Genomic DNA, 14,281 nt, shown 5'->3' with positions numbered 1-14,281 from the left:
GCTCTTTGATGGTTTTCTTTGGACTTCCTCATTCCCAAGAGGCCGATTGGACAACACAATCTGCAGGGCACACTCATGTCTACCAAGAGTTGGCTGCAAAGGTGTTGTTTTAGGTGACAGAAACAGAGGGACTTATGGTCCAAATATGCTACACTTTCAGGCCAAAGGTGGGGGAAACAGGAAAAATCCCCCTGGAGCGCAGGATGCACATGGACAGACCATGACAGCTGGAATAAAGCAGGATATGGAGAGAGAACGAAGGGAAGAGAGGATTGTGGGATGCAGCTGAAGTTAGATTAAATAATTCCTGTTTTGCAGGGCTGTTTTTGTGTGCCGTTGTTGTTGCGCACCATCCAGGAAGCTGGAGAAACGGTGCTGTCGTCAGAACTGTTGACTGGTAGATGGCACAACACCTGCCAAATAAAACACATTATTCACTTAAGTTAAACTACATTTACTGAAGAAAACGTTGAGTGGGGTTTGCTTTGAAATTCACTGCCAGCGCGTTGCATTGCAGTTGCTAGGGTATTCTGGGTGATCGCTAATACGCTGCTAGGTTGTTTTTTTAGAATGTTATGATGTGGATGCTAGGGTGTTCTGAATGGTTGCTAAGACACTCCGAATTGGTTGATAAGGTGTTCTGAATGATTTTAAGCACATTGTTATCCAGTGTCTGGTTGCTAGGACAAATCAAGGTAGTTTATGGGGTGTTCTGAATGGCTTTTAACATGTCGTTAACGTAGTGGTTGTTAGGTGGCTATGATCTCATGATCTATTTTTGCAGTAATTTCCAGTGGCTAGGGTTGGCAGACAATTACTGTGAGTGTTTTGGTCAGTTTTCAGCACATTGTAATATGATTGTTGGGGTGTTCTGATCGGTTTTTAACATTTTGCCATGCAGTTGCCATGGCGTTGACAGGTGTTTTTTTTTTTTTCATTTTCAGTCAATTTCTAGTTGGTTGTTAATGTGTTCTAATATTTCTTTAATATTGTTCTGATCCTTTTCACCACATAAATTTGAATTTGCAAGCGTGGTCTGATTGGTTGTTTTTGGGCACTGTGATGGTGTTCTGATCAGTTTTTTAAAACATTGCTATGGACATTTTGACCTGCTGCTGCTTTGGCATTCTAGAGAAGGTACTTTACATTCATTTACCATCTATTCAAATGCTTTTTCAAGTACTTCTGGAACTCACGCCTCACAAACATGAGATATTTGAGACGACACATATGTGAAATGAGAGAACAAACAAAAGAAAGAGGATTAAGGGGCCTGAAATAGATGTGTATCAACATGAGTTCACTTAAGATTTCAACACTGTTGAGCTTCATTTGTGCAGATGTCCAGGCCGACTGGGGAAAGACACGACACACAGTAGGACTTTAAAAAAAAAATAAAACAAAGATTTAAGCAATATGCATAAAACAAAAATATCAATGAACATTTAGTCATAAACATTTAAAAAAATATATATTCTATTTTTTTTACTTATAAATTCAAATCGTTTTAAATGATCACCAGAAGTATTTCCCCTAGCTTTTTGTTGGTTTTATTTTGTTATATGACACAACAGGTATTTTTGTATAAAATGTATTCTATTTTATGAAAAATATTCACTCACACAATTCATGACTTTAAAACACTTCATTGCACAAACCAAACCTAAAATTGCAACCTAGAGGTGTGAATATTAATCTGAATATTCAAAGTTACCAGCATTAGTTTCTTCCATCAGGTCTATTTCACACAGCACTACAGGTCAACTACAGGTCAATATGAAGTTTTATGACTAAAACGTACACAAAAAACGGCAACAACAATAAAACGGCATCAAATCACAGGCGCAAGACAGAAAACAACTTCATTCTTGTATGATTTTAAATCTCTCTGCTTCAGATGAGCGAGGGTGGTCGAGGTTCAAGAGTAACAAAGCAGGAGCGGAGCGCCAGGTGTTTGGGAGGTTGCGGGACAATGAAAGTACTTGTTGTGATTATTGCTTGTGTGTGTTGTGTTACAGATACACTCTGTGGCAGGGGCTGAAAGGCCCTCCGAAACCACAATCCTCAGCTTTGTTCCACAGGCCCTCGGGCATCTCTGTTGACCTGACTGTGATAAGAAACTTGGATGATGTTACAGGAAGTAGGATGCTCATCCATCTGGCGATAGGATTCTCCAGCTGAAAGCTCCTCTTTTTTCACTTTCTATGTGATTGGCTGCCTAGAAGGTGAAAAGAAGGTATGGAATATCATAAGCAAGCTTGGCATGTTTAAAACTGGTTTAGTCACTCCAATTAGTGGTTAACCTGTTAATCCTTATGAAAGTGGAGGAGATCATTTTTTTTGTTCCAATAAGAACATAATTAGTCAGACACTGTAAAATATTATTGCATTTCCCGATAAACATTAAGACAGCGCTTTGAAGAGATCAATCATCATCATATTTCAGAAAGCTATTCAGATACCAGATACATAATATGCACCTATTAAATTGTGGCACAGACACAACATCATAACATCAGGATTATATGGTCTAATACAACACACATTAAGAAAGATCCACAATCAAAAATAAAGAATTTTCATTTTCCAGAGAAAAATGTTAGTTTTAAGATCAATGAGATTGTTATTGTGGAACTATTTCACCAAAATTCTCATTGGGGGAAATTTGTGTAATTGACGAAAATAATGCAACAATTAGGGTGCACCGATCAAGATCGGCCGATCGTTAATGCGCATCTCGTCAGTAAAGCCGGTTCCCTAATCAGCGATAAATTCCATCAGGTGTGTGATTTCACATAGAACAGCTGTTACTACACAGAGCCGTTGTTAACTGACTAGCTGCGCAAATCAATGCTGATAATGAACGTGGATTTGGTTGCACCAGCAACTAAAGCAAAGTCTGAGGTGTGGAAAAGTTTTGACCATGTTTATAATGACCATGTAAATAATCATTTTCCTCCACAAAAACATGTCGGCTTAAATGCCAATTTATACTTCTGCGTAGAGTGTACGCCGTAGTGTAAATGCTCACGACGGCGTAGCCTACGACGTACACTACAGCGTACACTCGACGCAGAAGTATAAATTGGCCTTTAGCCTAATCGCTGTGAGTAATAAAGTTTTTTTTTAATGAAAACTAAATATTAATTGAGTCTTAAATGCATAATGTGGACAGAGTATATACGCTAATGCTGGCATTATTCTTTTATTAAATGTCAGCTGCTAGTGGCGAAGCAAATCCGACGGTGCCTTTATCTTAATTTCGTTATTGCCAAATACCCATCTTAATTTAAAATTTATCTTAATTAAATTTTAATCGTTTTTATTGGTGCGTTGTTCTATTTATAGGCTAAATGAGCCTATGTCTATTTAGAGTGCTGAGATGTTAAGATGTCACAGAGGACTTATTTTATTTCTTTATTCCAACTTCCAAGTGGTCTAGTCTACGTTAGTTATTAATAAATTATGTTAAAACATGAATAAATTACTCATTTTTGACAAAGGCAAAAGAGCTGTGTGCATGTGCACATTTGAATAATGTTGGGCTGTAAACGGGTTCGGGCTTTTACAAAACTGTCAATCAAAATGTACTTGTCAGGCTCGGGTCCTGTCGGGCCTAACTTTTAAGGCCCGATTACAGCTCTAACAGCTACTCTATGTGAAATCACACCCTAGCAACAATGCCAATTTTTTTTTGGTATTTTATATTTTGTCAATGTCAAATTTGACAAATAGGGATTAAAAGAAAATTACATTGAAATATGTAATAAAAAAGTATTTTTTGGATTGTTTTTAACTTTATTTTAATATTGTCCATGTAATTATTTTTCTTAATTGTCACAATGAAATATTTTATTTTTAATTAATACGGATATATATCAATTATTTGTCATTTATTTGAGTTTAAATAAGTGCCGTACATATTTTTGACATGTTTGCTGAGATTCACCCATCTACCAGTGATCTCATGTTGGATAATGGACATATTTTCAGTGCTTTTGACTAATCAGATAGTGGTCTGAACGGACACACTGGGTGCACTTTCCTGTTTGTAACATTATAATCATTGAGATAGAAAAATGTTGGATCGCATAACAGGAAGTAAATATTCAGTATGTGTGCATTAGAGAGGAAAATCGAATTCATTTTGGTTTCTGAGACAGACCGACCTTACAGTGGACTGATATAAAAATCATTCAAGACATTGAGAACAGGAACAGATAAGAGAACATACAATCAGTAAATGTGATGAAATGAATGTAAACTTTGCTTTCATTGTCTGATTATAATATTGACTGTTAAATGAATACAGTAAATGTTGACATTGTAAATATCAAGTCATAATGACTGTTTTATTATGTTACTTCAGCCATCAAATGCACAGAACCACTGTAACACAGTAAACAACGAACCAGAACACCTTAGAAACCACCTGGAAAACCCTATGAAACAATCTGAACACCCAAGCAACAACACAGAACACCGTAGCAACCACCCAAAACACCCTAGCAACCACTTAGGAACCTCACCATGACACCGTATGAATTAGCAAGAATGTCCTATCAACCACATTGGAAGAAACAAATCATCCTACCAACCACCCAGAATCCCCAATCAAACACCCAAACACATTCCAGAACACCCTTCCAGCCACCCAGAACATTGTAACAACAACCCAGCACATCCAAATAACTGCCCAGAAAACCCTATAAATCACCAGCACACCCTAACCACCCAGAAAACCCCAGTAACCAATCAAAACTATGTAGCAACAAGCCATAACATCCTAGCAAGCACCCAAACACTGAAGCAGAACACCTAAAACACCACAGCAACAACCTTCCAATCACTCAGAACACCCTAAACACCTAAAACATTTCAGAACATCCTAGAAACCATACAAAAAACTGTAACAACAAACCAGAACTACCAAGCAACCACACAAAACACTGTACCAACAACCTAGCAACCGCATCAATACTGTAGCAGAATGCCTAAAACACCACTGCAACCACCTTTCAATCACTCAGAACACCCTAAACACCTAAAACATTTCAGAACAGCCTAGAAACCATCCAAAAAACTGTAACAACAAACCAGAACTACCAAGCAACCACACAAAACACTGTACCAACAACCTAGCAACCGCATCAATACTGTAGCAGGGGGCATATTTTTAGACATATTTTCAGTGCTTTTGACTAATCAGATAGTGGTCTGAACGGACACACTGGGTGCACTTTCCTGTTTGTAACATTATATTCATTGAGATAGAAAAATGTTGGATCGCATAACAGGAAGTAAATATTCAGTATGTGTGCATTAGAGAGGAAAATCGAATTCATTTTGGTTTCTGAGACAGACCGACCTTACAGTGGACTGATATAAAAATCATTCAAGACATTGAGAACAGGAACAGATAAGAGAACATACAATCAGTAAATGTGATGAAATGAATGTAAACTTTGCTTTCATTGTCTGATTATAATATTGACTGTTAAATGAATACAGTAAATGTTGACATTGTAAATATCAAGTCATAATGACTGTTTTATTATGTTACTTCAGCCATCAAATGCACAGAACCACTGTAACACAGTAAACAACGAACCAGAACACCTTAGAAACCACCTGGAAAACCCTATGAAACAATCTGAACACCCAAGCAACAACACAGAACACCGTAGCAACCACCCAAAACACCCTAGCAACCACTTAGGAACCTCACCATGACACCGTATGAATTACCAAGAATGTCCTATCAACCACATTGGAAGAAACAAATCATCCTACCAACCACCCAGAATCCCCAATCAAACACCCAAACACATTCCAGAACACCCTTCCAGCCACCCAGAACATTGTAACAACAACCCAGCACATCCAAATAACTGCCCAGAAAACCCTATAAATCACCAGCACACCCTAACCACCCAGAAAACCCCAGTAACCAATCAAAACTATGTAGCAACAAGCCATAACATCCTAGCAAGCACCCAAACACTGAAGCAGAACACCTAAAACACCACAGCAACAACCTTCCAATCACTCAGAACACCCTAAACACCTAAAACATTTCAGAACATCCTAGAAACCATCCAAAAAACTGTAACAACAAACCAGAACTACCAAGCAACCACACAAAACACTGTACCAACAACCTAGCAACCGCATCAATACTGTAGCAGAATGCCTAAAACACCACAGCAACAACCTTTCAATCACTCAGAACACCCTAAACACCTAAAACATTTCAGAACATCCTAGAAACCATCCAAAAAACTGTAACAACAAACCAGAACTACCAAGCAACCACACAAAACACTGTACCAACAACCTAGCAACCGCATCAATACTGTAGCAGAATGCCTAAAACACCACTGCAACCACCTTTCAATCACTCAGAACACCCTAAACACCTAAAACATTTCAGAACAGCCTAGAAACCATCCAAAAAACTGTAACAACAAACCAGAACTACCAAGCAACCACACAAAACACTGTACCAACAACCTAGCAACCGCATCAATACTGTAGCAGAACACCTAAAACATCACAGCAACAACCTAACAAGAACCCAGAACACCCTAAACACATAATACATTCCAGAACATCATAGTAACCACCAAAACACTGTAACAACAACCTAGCAACCACATCAACACTGTAGTAGAACACCTAAAACACCACAGCAACAACCTTTCAATCACTCAGAACACCCTAAACACCTAAAACATTTCAGAACATCCTAGCAACCACCCAAAAAACTGTAACGACAAACCAGAACTACCAAGCAACCACACAAAACACTGTACCAACAACCTAGCAACCGCATCAACACTGTAGCAGAATGCCTAAAACACCACAGCAACAACCTTTCAATCATTTAAAACACCCTAAACACCTAAAACATTCCAGAACATCCTAGCAACCACCCAAAAAACTGTAACAACAACCTAGCAACCGCATCAACACTGTAGCAGAATGCCTAAAACACCACAGCAAAAACCTTTCAATCATTTAGAACACCCTAAATAACCTAAAACATTCCAGAACATCCTAGCAACCACCCAAAAAACTGTAACAACAACCCAGACCATCCAAATACCTGCTCATAACACCCTATCAATCACCAGCACACCCTAACCACCCAGAACACCTTAGCAAAAACCCAGAATGACCTAGAGTATTTTATTAATTACCCATAATGCTCTAGCAAACACTTATAAACATTCCAGAACACCTTAGCAACAGCCCAAAACACTGTTAACCACTACCTAGCAACAGCCCAGATCCCAGCAACCACATAGGAACAACTCAGAATGCCCTAACAACCACCCAGACTACCAAAGAGAATTGGTACAAATGAGATTGTCAGGAAATCTAATTTACATCCAGAAGAAAACACATTTATGTTCCTTATTTGCAAGTTGCTTTGGATAAAAGTGTCTTAAAAATGTGTCCTTTTCTTGTCTTTTAATTTTATTAAAAAAAAAAAACCTGCCTATGCGTTCTATACTAGACTAATTGAGACTTGTCATGGCACTTGTACACTGTTGTTGTTCTCTTGTTGACCTGACTGCTTCTATTGTTCTCATTTGTAAGTCGCTTTGGATAAAAGCGTCTGCTAAATGATTTAACGTAATGTAATGTAAATGTGTCCAAATTATGATAATTGTTTATCATATCATATTGAACTCAAATCTGATTAGAAAGAAATGATCGCTTGCTTATATAACTTGTGTAATAACAGTACAAGTGTAATTTGTTAAACCACGTACCCTTCACATCAGGTTATTTAAATTAAATGTTAAAGATGTCTTAGTTAACCTCTAGACACTATGGTTTGACATCACAAAACACGCAGCTGTTCTTCATACTGTTTGACATCTGTTCCAATAAAAAACAAGAACAAACCACTGAATGAGAGAGTCAACAAATAAAGACACATTAAAGTGTTCCCTTGTCTCAAGTCCAATATCTTCATATTTGCATTTATAGTGATTTTTTTATGACATTTTATCTCCATTGACTGTCCTAAAGCCGTTGAGATTACAATACTATTTATAAAAATCTACTTCACTCTACTTCACAACATTATTTCCAGTTCATAATTTTTGTTGAATCATCACGTTATGTATAAAAAAAAAAAAAACAAAAAAAAAAAACCTTCTGAGCTTAAACTGTTAACAAATTCTGTAACCCAAGCTTTTCCTTGTGGAATCCAATACTCTGGGAACACCGGTTTACCTTAACGACAAGATTTCCATTGAACTGGTTCCTTTCATTGTTCTGATGTGATTTATATAGAGATCAAATACAAGTACATCAAGTTTCATGAAGAACGTAAGACACAAAAAATACCTGACAAGAAAAAAAGAGAGGTTTTGACTGCCAGTAATGAACTATGAATGAATGAATAAAAAAATTTAAATGTGACGGTACCAGGTTTCTTTAAGTACCGGTAGTACCGAGGTCCCGTTCAAACCCGGTTCGGGTTCACAAATCTCCATATGGACCAGTATCTGTAAATGTTAAGCCACAAAAGATGTTTGAAATATGAATCCGTGTTCTGCGCGTCTCTGTGTGAATTAATGAATGGCAGAGACGTGCGGGTTTGTTTACTACATAGACTGAAGCGCATGACGCTTGCATTAATTTCAGCATCTGAGCTTCAGAGTTATCTCTCCATCAAGCGATCTGAACTGTTCAGTTCATCTCAATGGATGCACAGCGCACCTGTATTTGATGCTCTGTAAACTCTTGGTGAAGGCACTCGACTGTCCGTTTCTTTACTGATAGGGCTGTTTCTCACACATGCAAAGAGAGAGAGAGCGAGAGTCTTACCACACTGAATCGACACGCTATATGTAAACTATTCTTTTTTCTTCTCCTGTTAAAATAATGGAGTTCATTTAGAATTATTCATATTCATTTTCGAACAAGCAGAAGACATACCGGTTTCTCCGGTAGTGGGCGGAGCTAATGCGCAAATGGCAATTTCATTGGCTGGCGCTGATCTCTTACCGTCCCTGTTTTGATTTCAGCAAATCAGTTTGACCGAACGCAGACAACGTGATTAATATTCATGAACCAGCAGCTCATCAATTCATAGTGCATTGTATATACATTAGTATGATAGTAGAATTATTAGTAGTATTATCTTTTAATAATAATTAATATGATCTATTACTATTTTTTTACAGAAACCCTCAACGACCAAAAATATCTTAAGCATCACCACCAGTCTTAAGTTCAGTTAAAATGACAAATATGCATTCATTAGGCCTAAAACTTAAGTTTTACATAAAGGCATTGTGCTAGAAATATTACTATTATTTAGTAAAATGTATGTGATACTGCTACTACTGTTGAAAAAATTTATAACACTTTATTTTTTAAAGAAATAAATCACAATATTTCTTCCATGTTTTAATTTTAATAGCAAATCCCCTTTATTTACCAAAAATAAATTTTTTAAATTTCATAAATTAAAAGACAAATTAAATTTGGGTGAAACTTGTTTACTGTTTTTCATAATTATATAACTTGTAGAAAAACTTTAAACACAATTGTAAATAAGTATAAAGAATGGCATTGATTTTATTTTTAGTGCTAAAAAGTTTTTTTTTTTTAAATTAGCATATTTTTGTGTTTTGCTTTGGTACCGAAGTTGGTACCGAGAAGCGTGGATTTTCACTGGTATCGGTACCGAATACTGAAATTTTGGTACCGTGACAACACTAGTAGAAATGGCCGGTCATGGTGTATTTGCTTTATAGATAAGAGCCCACCATGATGACACAACGTATGGTACACATGACGATGATAATAAAATTATAAAGGCATATGTATTTAAACTGCACGCAAACAAAATGTCACACATCCATCACATTTACATTTAAAAGGGATTCGCAAAGATAGTCTTCAAACATGGGTGGGGTTGGTGTGTGAATGAGATAAAGACATGTTTTGTATGAGTGTCAATTTCGCTGGGGAGGTGGGGTGAAATACTCACTGTGTTGGCTGGGCCGCCCACCGGAGCCCCCTGAAGAACCGGGCCTGCTGCTGCTCTGCTGGGGCTCACTGTTGGAGAACTGGGGGGCCAGCGGGGGAAGACGAGGCCTGCCGGTCCTGTCAGGGGTGCGAGGAATCTTTGCCCGGTTTTCAAAGCCTATGTTTTGGCCACTATAAAGGAAAGAACGAAAGAGATACTACTTTGGCTTCATCCAGTGCCGCTCAAGTGACTAGCAGACTTATTACTTCAATTGTTTTTAATCCAAATATATCAAGTTTTTTGTTTTTTTTTTCACTGTGAAACAAAACAAAACGTTTTATCAATAAATATTTTTAGGGCTCTTTTGTTTGTACAGAAAGTTAAGCGAAAAATACAGAATGGCATCTTAGTTTAGACAATTTACATAAGTTACATTTCTGGCTACTTAAAATATACTTCAAGAACCTACTGAGTGTAAAAAAAAATAAATAAATAAAAAACACTTAATTTAACTGATTCCATGTGGAACTGTTTTCAAAGAATGAGGTGAGAAATATATTATTTGTAGCTTTCTATACTATGCTAACAGTATTCCTCCTATTCCAAACAGTTTTCTGTTAAACCCAAATTATATATATATATATATATATATATATATATATATATATATATTTTTTTTTTTTAAAGACAAATGTTTTCTCTGTGAACAACACCTTAGACAAGTTTGCGTTCTTGTATTTACATGGTTCCAGCCTTACAGAATAAATAAGACTGGAGGATTTAGCTCACACACTCAATTTGGCAGTTTTTCTGCTGGATGAAGGTGACATTATAGATTTATACAAGAAAATGTGATACGTGTGTGTTCACAGGGTCATTACATCCACGGGCCTCCAGGAGTCAGGTGGGACAGGGATATAGGAAGGAAGGGAGCTGAATCAGCCCTTTGTTTAGCAGTTGTTTGATTCTCATGAAAAAGTCTGTCCTGTGCCATTGCTGACTCAAGGTTTGATACCCCCAAATTCCTCTGGTCTCTCTCCAGCTCGCTGCCTTCCAAAGCCAAGTTACAGCCTATGACACACTTGATAACGCTGGATCCTGCGGACCCTTACATTTTAGATATGTCTTGCCCACAGTGAGCATGGAATATTGCACCCAGATCCTTAAACCTCTTGATTACATAACACTTATGTGGAAGATCCTGAGATGGGTAATGTTGGGCTAAAAATACACGGATTGGGCAGCATACCCACCTGTACGAGTGGCCACTGGTGTCGTTCTGGCCTGGCAGAGGTACGTGTCTTTCCGGGGACCCCGTGAGTCCCGATTCCACAGAGGAGCGCCAGCATTCTGAATCAGTGGCTGATTGGAGAAAGACCAAAAGATGTCACACACACACACCTCACATGTGGCTGACATCATTAACACACACAGTGACGAACACACACTTTCACAAGGAACTGCGAAGTGGTCTAGGAGACATGTGCTATATGGTTTCTGTTCATATGGAAATTCAGGAATAGCTGATAACAGAGAAAGTCAGTGAGAGATACATGAAACCGTTGCCCTATAATTTTGACGATTTAACATAGCTTGCAGACAACTGCAAAAAAAAGTGTCAATTTATAGATTGGGGGTTTTAGACTGATATCTTGTGTAGCTTTTTTTTTATAACAAATATATATAAAATGCCACAACATACGTACTTTTTCCACTGACCACATTCAGCCCTGTTACCAAAATTATTTAAATGATCAAACATTCAATCTGTTACCAAAAGTTATTAAAACAATGAAACGTTCAGCCCTGTTTAAAAGCCATTAATAGATCAAATACTCAACCTGTTACCAAACTTACTAAAAAAAGTTATTAAAGTTATCAAACATACAACCCAGTTACCAAATATATATATATATATACATACATATATATATATATATATATATGACCCACAAGAGCCCATGTTACACCTCTCTTTATCTCCTTGCACTGGCTACCAGTTGTGGCTCGCATCAAGTTCAAGACATAGAACAGCCACAGGCTCAGCACCCCTCTGCTTCCACTCATTATTACGAATCTACATTCCCTCCAGTAGTCTGAGATCGCTAGTGAGCTTGAGCAGAGAGGCTCAAAATCACTTTCCAGAACATTCTCGTTCACCATTCCTGGCTGGTGGATTGATCTTCCCACCCCTATCCTGAATAATGAATCCCTGACAGTTTTCAAGTGTCATCTGAAAACTTGTCTCTTTCGAAACTACTTTGCTTCATCGTAAAAAACAAAACAAAAACAAACCTCTCTGTATTTATTCCTTCTTTTTCTAGCTTATACTTATTTGAACAATGTCTAAAACTTGGTATTACAAGCACTTCTGGTGTCTGGTTGCCTCTTTAAGAAGAATCACTCTATGTTTCCCCTAATTGTAAGTTGCTTTGGATAAAAGCATTTGCAAAACGACAATGTAAGTGTAAATTATATATATATATATATATACACACACACACACACACACACACACACGAGTCATTAAAGACGATCAAACGTTTCTAAAAGTAAACATTAAATACTCAGCCATTACCTGAGTTAAGTTATTAAAACAATCAAACATTCAACAGTTACCAAATGTAAAAAAATGACCAAACATTCAAATGTTAGCAAAATAATCCCCTCCCTCTTTAATTTATGTGAATTTTAACCATATCAACATTTAATAATAAAGTCCTTCTAAACGATAGCTTGGATAATTCTATATCTGCAATCGTTACCCATTTGAGCTCATTTTATTTTTATAAATCATTGACTTTTTATCATTATTATTACTACATTTAAAAAATATAATTGCAATCACCCTAATTGAGGTTTTAAACTCTATATAGGTATCCCAATTTTGCATAACATGGTTGAAAAAAAAAACTGCAAACCTGATACAAAAAAGAAGAAGAAAGAAAACACTTTGAGGCAAATGAAAGCGTTTTCTACCTATCCACATGATTACCTATATTTCAGAGAAAACAATTTTGAAATGTGACAACACATGAGCGACCAAGGCCATGTGTCCTCCAAAGTGCTTTAAGCCTGCTGAAAATACCTAGCTGTGAACGCTTAAGAGCGCTTCTGTGGCGCAGTGTTATTTTTAGCTGTCATGCTACGGTTGCTCTATGGCACGGAGTATCCGGAGTAGTAATGTGGCAGACGCATCGTGAATTAAATGTGGTAAGCATTTTTTTTTTCACATCAATATTTGTAGTAGTCCAGAATCCCATCTGGTACAGACATGAATAATCAGGGTCTTAGCCTTAAAAAAAGTGACATGACATTCAGCCAAGTATGGTGACCCATACTCAGAATTCGTGCTCTGCATTTAACCCATCCGAAGTGCACACACACACACACTGTGAACACACACACACACACACACTGTGAGCACACACCCGGAGCAGTGGGCAGCCATTTATGCTGCGGCGCCCGGCGAGCAGTTGGGGGTTCGATGCCTTGCTCAAGGGCACCTAAGTCGTGGTATTGAAGGTGGAGAGAGAACTGTACATGCACTCCCCCCACTCACAATTCCTGCCGGCCCGGGACTCGAACTCACAACCTTAAGATTGCGAGTCCGACTCTCTAACCATTAGGCCACGACTTCCCCTCTGCCTTAGTGGTTGGAGTGGTATTAGTCCCGCCCCTCCACTGTGATTGGACAGCTGACTTAAAAAAGTGACTGTGATGAGCACTGCTTTTTACCCAAATTAAACATTCTTCAAGTCCCAAAGCCAAAAAAAAAAAAAGACACTCAGTGCTCGTTATACTGCTGATGTTTTAAAAAATGTGGAGCTCACATTGAAAACAATTGAAAATATATGTCATATATATATATATCATGCTTGGATGGAAGCATACTCAGACAAACCCTGGCCTGCAGGCACAGAAAACCGCATCAAAGTGATTCCATCAGGCTGTGCGTTTGGAGCAGTAGTGAGAGGACCATGAAAGCACAGCCTAAGGCCCTCGGAAATTGAATCATTTCAGAGAAAAATTTAATATTTATTAAAGATAGAACTGTAATTTCATCTTTATGGAGGGTTAGAAAACAATGACATCAGACAATAAAAAAGGGCAAAAAAACTAAACAAAACAACTCAACTTTTAAGGTGGATGTGAAATGGAAGTCAGTCAATTTGTATACAATAAGAAAAAAAAATGAAGACATTCCAGAGTTCAATTAATATTTGTCAGTTGACGGCACACATACCCAGGGTTTGGTGGATGGATTCAGCAGTGCTGGGGCGG

The 14,281-nt window shown here is 37.6% G+C and overlaps 1 long non-coding RNA gene across 1 annotated transcript; it reads right to left on the bottom strand.

Annotated features, from left to right (window-relative positions):
• Positions 1-1,630: 1,630 nt before the first annotated feature.
• On the bottom strand, positions 1,631-14,281 carry LOC132131541 (uncharacterized). Its single transcript, XR_009428892.1, has 4 exons — positions 14,244-14,281; positions 11,251-11,359; positions 10,019-10,188; positions 1,631-2,218 (listed from the first exon to the last, which is right to left on the bottom strand). It is a non-coding gene; the product is annotated as an uncharacterized LOC132131541 (long non-coding RNA).

The sequence above is a fragment of the Carassius carassius genome, chromosome 48 (genome assembly GCF_963082965.1).
Source record: "Carassius carassius chromosome 48, fCarCar2.1, whole genome shotgun sequence".
Classification (NCBI taxonomy): domain Eukaryota; kingdom Metazoa; phylum Chordata; class Actinopteri; order Cypriniformes; family Cyprinidae; genus Carassius; species Carassius carassius.
Note: the sequence above shows the minus strand (reverse complement) of the source record. Positions and strands in the feature narration are given on the sequence as shown.